The 9,904-nt window shown below is 38.6% G+C and overlaps 1 long non-coding RNA gene across 1 annotated transcript; it reads left to right on the forward strand.

The window, feature by feature from the left end:
• Positions 1–739: 739 nt before the first annotated feature.
• Positions 740–6,195, forward strand: LOC120534232. The gene is made up of 4 exons (XR_005634704.1): positions 740–1,423; positions 1,963–2,601; positions 3,095–3,183; positions 3,707–6,195. It is a non-coding gene; the product is annotated as an uncharacterized LOC120534232 (long non-coding RNA).
• The last annotated feature ends 3,709 nt before the right edge of the window (positions 6,196–9,904 follow it).

The following is a 9,904-nucleotide window of genomic DNA, read 5'->3' on the forward strand; positions in this document are numbered from 1 at the left end:
TTACAAATTCATTTGGGCCAGATTTTCACACCAAAAAAGTTAGCTGGGCCAGACATTTTCAGTAGCAGGTAAGCAACGGGTAATGACAAATTTTAAATCAACACCAATGTACTTAAAAATAAGTATTGTTTATCCAGTGTTTCCCTTTTACATTTGGTCACATCTGACACAGCCACATCAAAAAATGTTTAAAAAAACCCAAGCTATTACTGAGCAGAATCTGAGGTAGTAACATTACATTTTTTCAACTTTTGAAAGAAAAAATAAACATTTTGATCATGACAGGCAAGGGATTTTTTCATATAACTTAAAACTGTTTCATTCACACGGTTTTAATCACTCATATAACACGAGGTTAAACTGGAGTTCAACAATTCGCCCTTCCCGTGGATTTTTTTTCCAGAAAAAAAAAAAACTATCGAAGTAAATGTTTAAGAGCAAGGCTGCACATATGGCGTGGAAGTGGATTAGTACATTTATTTTACTGTACAGAGTTCTTGGGTGTCATTAATTATAATTATTACGATTATCCATCCATTCCAACCCGCTATATCCTAACTACAAGGTCACGGGGCTCTGCTGGAGCCAATCGCCAACTGTGGGAGATAACCCATGTTGACCATGCAAACTCTACGCAGGGAGGACGCGGGAAGTGAACCCAGATCTCCTTACTGCGAGGCAGCAGCGCTACCACTGCGCCACCTATTACGATTATTATTTTTACTAAATCATTTTGTTTCTTCGTTGATGAGCTCCTGTTGAAGATTTTATTTGTAAAAGAATATGTTGTGCGCACGCCAAAACGACCGATGTGGCATTTTTTATACCATTTTACCAAAGTTTACCGTCCGCCGTCAATCGCAGAGCAGCCCAGTAAAGCGACTGTAATACACCTGAAACATTAAAACACAGACTTCATCACATTGCTATTTGTGACGAAACAGCGGGCAGGTGACTACTCATATACACTGACGGACAGCTGGCATTTTGCATGGAGTATGTGTTAAAATAAAAGAGAAACGGCATGCAAAGATGCGCGAACACAAGGAGATCGGTGGCCATCACATCTTAGTGTACTGTGCGAAATCAAAAGGGAAAACTGCATTTCACGGGACACAGATATCTTCATAATATGGGGACCTATATGATGGGCAGAGGAATTTAAAACGTTTTGCACGCCTACCTTTTCGTTTGATGACCGTTTGCGTCATATTCATCCCTTCGTTCATTATTCCGGCACCAGCATAATCTTCCTCTCGTTGTAACTTAATGAGGGGTGATGCATGCCAAAATTAAGACTCACAATGCGGGCAAACTCAGTCGGCATTAAGACTTGAAAGTCCTCATTCGTGTACTAGTGTTGCCACGGAAACCAATTCCCATAATGCACCTTACACAAAATGGCGGCGCGTGAAGGGTATATGTGAGTGTTTTTGTCATTACTAGTTTACACATTTTGTAGCAATTTTGGCAGCGTATTATACAATCCTGAAGTACAAACACATGTAATAAGTAAACGCACAGCATTCCACTTGTCTATTTTGATATTTAGGCTAGCAAAACAGAAGTAGTATTTGCTTGTTTGTGCATTAGCTGCAAACTATTCATTTTCAAAAATTACTGTCGCATGTACACGCTATTTGTTTATCTATCCTGCAAACAGGGAATTATGTCTTTTTATAAATGCTGTCAGGTGCATTGTGTTATTTGCACGATATTTTTTATTTAATAAAAATGTAATTATTTTCTTTTTCAGTGACGAGCCTTTGCTTTTATAGGTTACTACAGCCAGACTGACAAAACATATACTACGATTAGATGCAGATGATAGAGTTGAGGTCCCCTATGTAATACACCCACATGATATGACCTTATCATATTTACTACTAAAGATCAAAGCCTTAACCATATTGCCAATTATTGTCATTGAATATTTTTTTTGTTTGTGCTTTTTTTTTTAAGTGATGAGCCTGCCAACTTTGAAGCAGCCCGGTTGCTACAGGAAGCTGCAAGAATTTTGAGAAGGGAATCGGAAAGTCGATCAACAACATGTTCAGAAGAGTCAAATAATAGTTTAACTTCGATACAAAGAGAACAAAAAACTCCTAGTGTGCTTGCACAATCCACAGCTACAAGACAGGACCGAATTCAAAGGAATCTTGTCCAGCTTTTCCAACCATAAGACCGTTCAAGGGGACAAAGAAACCAGTACCCCAAGATCAAAAAGAAAATTACTTATGCAGCAGAAACCTTTTACACATGTCTAGCAGAAAAAAACGTTAACACTGTGCCTGGTCCTGAAGGACGTCCTCTTTTGCAAAATTGTGGCCTTAGTCGGAAAAGAATAATATTTCCAGACAAAAATGGAAGTTCTGAAGAGATCACAGGTCATTTGTTTTTTTAAGTTATCCAACACTAAAATCAGCAGGAGGGTTTGAAATATTGAGGAGCTTTAGGTGCAAAACGTTACACCCTATTCCAATACCAGCCAGTGGGCACAGTGTCAGATTTCTTCGACCTGAAAGTGGCCTCAACCAAGCAGTGGCATATATAAGACCACTTCAGGCTAACCTAGACACCAACAGTGGCTGTGAACAAGAGGTAATTGCTAAAATTAATGGTGATATTTCTGATAAGACTTACTTTTGTAATACATATAATTTAAAATTTGACAGATCATGTGCGCTTTTAAATGTAAATGCTATAAATCAAATGTAATTGTTTAATGATGTTACATTAATTTTCAACAACATGAATATAAACCTAATGCTTTGAAAAAAAAAATGATTTCAGTCAGATAATCCGACATTCATCTCCACCACTAAGTTGACTTTCCTTGTGACTTCTAACTTCAAACTTAAGACAGCAAACTGACAAAATATTAATTATAATATTAATAATTAAAATAACTTACACAGAATTACACATTTTATCCTTATAAAATCAAACCTTTATTTCTTGGGAAACAAAAATTGTCAATTCTGAAATTTTGTTAATGCAGATATGAAAATCCACACATAACCACTATAACACAGGAATTGTCCATGATTATTTTTTAAATCAACCAACAAACAGTGTAAAATTTTAATTTTAGATTCAAGAAGTGGCTTTAGAGAAATGCCAGACATGTGAACAAATGATTCCTCTGCAATCAATTCGTCAACACATGAGACAGTGCACAAGGTAATAATTGTTAATATTTTGCACTTTGTAATATTTATTTTATTTTTACTATTCCAAATACAAGTACCATATTCACGTGCACATATTTTCCCGAAAATTAGCATGAGAAAATCAGGTGTGCGTCATACACGAGGAAATGTAATTCTGTAATGTTTACTTCTTCTGCTTGGGCTCGCTGTCTCTCTCGCTCTCTCTCTATAAACGCTTCCTATACAATCACAACACGTGTCGTACACGGGGCAAAACGATTTTCGCGATTTTCTTTGTAAAAATTAGGGTGCACGTCTTACACGAGGGCGCGTGGTACACGAGTAAATACGGGTATTTCCTTTCTAGTTTAACTGACAACCTTAGATTTATTTCCTAGTTCAAGTGAGTTTGGATCTGTGAGTAAGCAACCTCCTCTACAAGGTGCTGCTGCTTCTGTAAGCTTTAACCTTTTGTGACCGTATAAATTTAGACCATACAATTTCTGAAAATGAATGGGTGGATAAAGATATAACATATATTTGATTTATTGTAGATTCCTAGATGGGCTGCATTCTTGTGGACTTCTTGATGCAGTAAGGAGTCACCCAGCCATATTCAAGCCCATTTTCACAAATACCAACCTGAAGCTGACAGCGGAGATGATAGAACAGTTATTTAAAGAAAATCGTTTGTAGAGAAGGAGCAACTGATATGAAGTAGAAAATGAAACCATCAGCTATTGGAGAGATTATCTACTGGATACAGAGAGTATGGTTTCTTCATTATTTTCATATGTTTCATGGACAGCCAGGCTAGGGTTTATAGATAGGTTATACACTAAATATCAGGGGTGTCAAACTCCAATCCCAGAAGATACACAGTGGGTGCAGGTTTTCACTCCAGGCACTTTCATAATTAGTAACGAGTAACCGCTGCAAATTTAACTTAATGAATATGCCTTAACTATGACTGACTTGCCTATTTTTTTTTTTCTTTTTTCTTAACCAGCAGCCACACAGTAAAGCGATACAAAGCAAGCCAGCAGATAACCAACTAATTCAGGGTGTTACAATCAGTCCTAGAAGGCCACCATTTTAATCAACCAACTTCCTATTTAGCTGTTAATGAAAAACTTTAACTGTATGGCTCGTTAGTATTCTCATTCTGTCACACCAATGAAGATCCAAATATTTTGTGGACCAGAGCAGATCGTTATTTCTCAGATCTTAATATTTAATTTTCAGATATATTATTGAGACACACGGAGTCATTCTAATTAACATTATAAGGAACATTTTACACTAAGCCTAAAATCCATATGCCTTGTATGGTGACACTATAAATTTAAATCCACCCAAGGACTATTATACCCTTAATTAGTGGATTTCAACTGTTCTCCTTGACATATAGGAGGTGGTAAGTATTATTTAAAAATGTCTCATGTCTGCCCTCTTGACTATTCACACACAATCTACATAAGTCAAACTTATTATGCACTGAGAGAATGTAGCATTTTAATGGATCTATTTTTGTCCTCCCCAGTGGGAATTTGTGGAGTAACACTTGAAAAAATCCTTATATTTGCAACGGGAAGTGACTGTATACCAGCACTAGGATTTAGCCCATGTCCCACTCTGGAGTTTCTTCATGATGACACCAAGTTCCCACAAGCAAACACTTGCTCTTGTACTTTACGAATTCCATGCAAGAGTTCCTACAACTCTTTCAAAGAGGACATGAAATTTGGGATAAAAAATTCTCCTGGGTTTGGTATGGCCTAATTTATACCTTTTGGTATAGATGTTTAGGTATAGAAGCCATGTTTCAAAACAGGGAAGGCATTTTATAGTGTTTTGTTCTAGTGTTCAGTTTTTTCACTAATTTTGTATATTTCCAAAAACAATTTTGTACATTAACTGAATGCCTTCTGATTCAAACTAACATTTTTTTCTTTCTTTATCACAGTTGTTTACATTAGTAATTCCATTATTTTAAAAAGAATGCTTTATTTTGTGTATTTTACATCAGTAAGTGAATTTCATATTTTGACATGTTATAAATTAGGAGATTGGAATAAATATTTTGTTTGTTGAATTAATTTTTTTGCCTTTAATTGATATTTGAATGTCACAATTGAATGTTACAACACTGACAGCTTAAAGAAAAATATCAACACCAAAACAGGTGCTCCCTCTCAGTGGATTTATGGTCTGTGACAGGGTAGCAACAGCAGTATTTTGAATTGAAATTGAGGATTCTGGAGTTTCTACTGTTGCATGCATTTCATGATGAGGAACTGGTCCATCCCAATCAATTCCATATTCTGTGAAATCCATCTAAAAAAAAATAGTATATGAAAAAGTAATTGCACAGGGGGATGACATGACGCCTGTCTGTACAAAACATTGTGCTCTTTGTATGTTTTCTACAGTTAAAAAAGCACCAATGTTTTAGTTTTACATGCGAAGAACTTACCAGGTTTGATCCTAACATTTCAGTTGCAGTTGTGTGGTTATTGTAATTGGACAGAAGGCCTTGAATCCAAAGTTGCTGTGGTGATCTCATTTGCTCTGATGAAAGAGGATGCCAATCCCAACCCCTAGCAAACATTTCAAGGTGCTGATTGAGTCGTGGGATCATAACATAGTGCAGGCAAATGAGATGAAGCTCATTGTTGGGGTCCAGAGCTTGCATTTCCTGGAGGTACTGGAATGCTGAATACCAAGTACTGGTAACTGTAAACCACATATCTCTCCATAAATGCTCGCTTCTATGATTGTGAACGCTTCTGCCTGCAATATGACTGCCTCTGTCTTATAAAAAGATTTAAGATAAGCTACAGTGAATTAATTCAAGTTAACATTACAAAGCCATTTTAACACAACAAGCTGTAAATGAAAACATAATTTATAATAATTAAAGAATGTTAAACTACCTGGACCACGAAGTGGGTGTGCTAGCTTAAATCTCGCCACTCCAATATTTTCTAAACCTTTGTCTCTTTTGACACGAGATGGCAAACCAAATATGTTCACAGCCTCAATAAAATTCCTCAGAACTGTAGAAGTGTTGTTGTTGTTATTACTGGCTTTAAGATAAATTATTTTTCTACTGTAGCGATGGCACACATCCATGGATTATAATCCTCCATCTAACACAAAATAACCATTTGGTGATGCCATATTCTTAAATTTGACTTGAATAACACAAGTATTAATAAAATTACATATTATTCAATACATTACGTGCAAGACTACACATCAATAATAAAGTGCACTTCCTGAATTAACTTGTGGTTGCCATCAATGTGCCACAGTGCTAAAGGTGATGGGACACTATAACACTTTAGCTGGACCATATTACTGCGGAGACCCCGGAGAAATGTGCCAATTGGATCAACAGCTCGCACTGCTGCCCGTACTCTTTTCCGCTGCACTCTAAATGTTAGATAATCTGATAGATACTTTATTAATCCCAAAGGGAAATTCACATAATCCAGCAGCAGCATACTGATACAAAAAAACAATATTAAATTAAAGAGTGATTAAAATGAATGTAAAACAGACAATAACTTTGTATAATGTTAACGTTCACCCCCCCGGATGGAATTGAAGAGTCGCATAGTGTGGGGGAGGATCTATCTCTTCAGTCTGTCGCTGAAGCTGCTCCTCTGTCTGGAGATGATACTGTTCAGGGGATGCAGTGGATTTTCCATGATTGACAGGAGCCTGCTTAGTGCCCGTTGCTCTGCCACGGATGTCAAACTGTCCAGCTCCATGCCTACAATAGAGCCTGCCTTCCTTACCAGTTTGTCGAGGCGTGAGGCGTCCTTCTTCTTTATGCTGCCTCCCCAGCACACCACTATGTAGAAGAGGGCACAACCAGCATCTTATTGCAGATGTTGAAGGACACCAGCCTTCTAAGGAAGTATTGTTGGCTCTGACCTTTCTTACACAGAGCATCAGTATGTTAGAGACAGTATGTAATTAAAAATGCATGTATTTTTCAGGAGCTTCATTAACTAGTCTAAATAGTAAAAAAAAAAAAAAAAAATTGAGTTATAGCACACAATAACCTGATTCCAACACTTCTTAGGAAGCCTGTCACTTTTTTATAGCCTGAATCTGGATATTCTGTGACAAAGTCTTTAACTTTTTAAATAATTCATCATCAGATATATTACTGTAGGTGTTGCTGATTGAAAGGCCGTACTTATCCATTCTTCTGTGGATTGTTCTAACACTTACTCCCAGCATCTGTGCTATTTGCGGAACAGTGAAGTCATATTCTAAAAAGAATTCAAGCTGGTCTTCAGCCACATTTACTTTGGGGCAGCCCCTGCTACCACTGCAAATTATTTCTGGGTCAAACCCAATAGCGAAAGTTCTGGGCTGGGGACCCAGCAATTCAAGGGCTCTTTCAAGATTCTGTATGGCTAAATCGATTCCATGCACCATGATATTTTGGAAACATCTTACAGTGGTTCAACATTTGCTCTGTTCTGAAATTAATAAAATCACTGTCACTCTGTTGAAAATGTATACTTTGCAGTTGTCGAGCTGTGTTTTTCAAGACATTTGCGACATAATTCAGAAAATCCCTAGGAACACTTGAAAATCTGTAACAGTAACAAGGTTATATTACCTGGTTGAAGTTAAATCACTCAAAATATACAAATGAATTAACAAGTTTCTGTTTAAGCACCTTAGCAATATGTGAATGTGGTTTTTAAAAAAATATTAATAGTTAACTTTAATTCAGTTAATCAATAATTCAGATTATTACAATGGATAATGTCTATAACAATATTAAAAACTATTCCCAGGATTGGTTCCTGCCTTGTGCCCTGTGTTGGCTGGGATTGGCTCCAACAGACCCCCGTGACCCTGTATTCGGATTCAGCGGGTTAGAAAATGGATGGATGGATTGATTCTCATACAATATTTCTCCATAATCAAAGAGAAACGAAAACTTTGCAAATTAAAGTCATCATTGGTAATAACATTTACGTTTGTTTTTTCATCTTAAAACACAAAACTGATGCAATGTGGAATACTCCAAGTTTACTTTTGTAAATGCGTTTGTATTTCGACATTGCACAATACACTGCAAAGTTTGTTATAAAATGTGTAAACTGGTAATGACACAAACACTTGCATTCCCGCATTGTGAGTCTTAATTTTGGCATGCATCGCCCCTCATTATATGGGGGGTGCCGTCCCCTTAGCAGCACCGTGTACTTATGAATATTTTAACGCACGCGTCCCCACCTCTGATGTCATTTTCGTCGCGACTCTCCCTCGCACCCAGCGTGATATATATGCTATATGCGGTTCAAGAATATGCAAGGGGGAGCCCACCCCGTACCAGCATATATGTTAACAGCACATACGCTCAGCAATAAAAAAAATGGCCTTTTGCATCTGCTACAATAGAATTACTTTAATGTTTCAGTTATTTCATTCGCCAGTGGCGAACTAAGTAGAAATTATAATCGCAAGAGCCTGTTTTTGGTCGCATTTGCGGTCATTTTAGTTGCAGTCTGGAGCCCTGGCATGACCATGGGCAGGGCCACTCGGAGGTTGGTTCTGGGCCGCATGTGGCCCGCGGGCTGCCATTTGAATAGGCCTGCCCTAAAGGTTACGAAACAGTAATACCTAAAAAGAGTCTTGGGGCGGCATTTTAGCTTTTTACAGAAAAGAACAGGATGAAATCTCAGGATGAACAAGAAAACTGATTTCAATTATTTTCAAAAGATTAAGTCCTAAACCGCAGACAGGTGCACAAGAATGAACAGAAATTTAACGTTGCAACCTAGCAGAGTTAGAAATTACAAGTAATGAGACCGCTGCTATACATAGACTTAGTAAAAGTACAGTGAAAATCTATCATACTTGGGAAGATATCGAACGTCTTGCTGACATGCACAACGGTATAAACACTAAAAAGATTCAATGCATTGGCAAAATGCTAAAACACAATACACGCTCATTTCAGCAGGTCTGGTAGATTATTCATATTCAATCAGATGTAAACTTCAAGATCTGACCACTCATACAGTGAAGTGCTGATCCCAGTGTAGTATCTTTGCATTAGAAATATCAATATTAGAACACTCCCCATGGGCTCACCACCTATGGGAGGGGCCAAGGAGGTTGGGTGCAGTGTGAGTTGGGTGGTGGCCGAAGGCGGGGACCTTGGCGGTCTGATCCTCGGCTACAGAAACTGGCTCTTGGGACGTGGAATGTCACCTCTCTGAAGGGGAAGGAGCCTGAGCTAGTGCGCGAGGTCGAGAGGTTCCGGCTAGATATAGTCAGACTCACCTCGATGCACAGCTTGGACTCTGGAACCAATCTTCTTGAGAGGGGCTGGACTCTCTACCACTCTGGAGTTGCCCCCGGTGAGAGGCGCCGAGCAGGTGTGGGCATACTTATTGCCCCCCGACTCGGAGCCTGTGCATTGGGGTTTACCCCGGTGGACGAGAGGGTGGCCTCCCTCCGCCTTCGGGTGGGGGGAAGGGTCCTGACTGTTGTTTGTGCGTATGCGCTGAACAGCAGTTTGGAGTATCCACCCTTTTGGAGTCTCTGGAGGGGTTGCTAGAGGGCATACCTTCTGGGATTCCCTCGTTTTGCTGGGAGACTTCAATGCTCACGTGGGCAATGACAGTGAGACCTGGAAGGGCGTGATTGGGAGGAATGGCCCCGATCTGAACCCGCGCGGTGTTTTGTTATTGGACTTCTGTGCTCGTCAT

The sequence above is a fragment of the Polypterus senegalus genome, chromosome 8 (assembly GCF_016835505.1).
Source record: "Polypterus senegalus isolate Bchr_013 chromosome 8, ASM1683550v1, whole genome shotgun sequence".
NCBI classification, from domain to species: Eukaryota; Metazoa; Chordata; class Cladistia; order Polypteriformes; family Polypteridae; genus Polypterus; species Polypterus senegalus.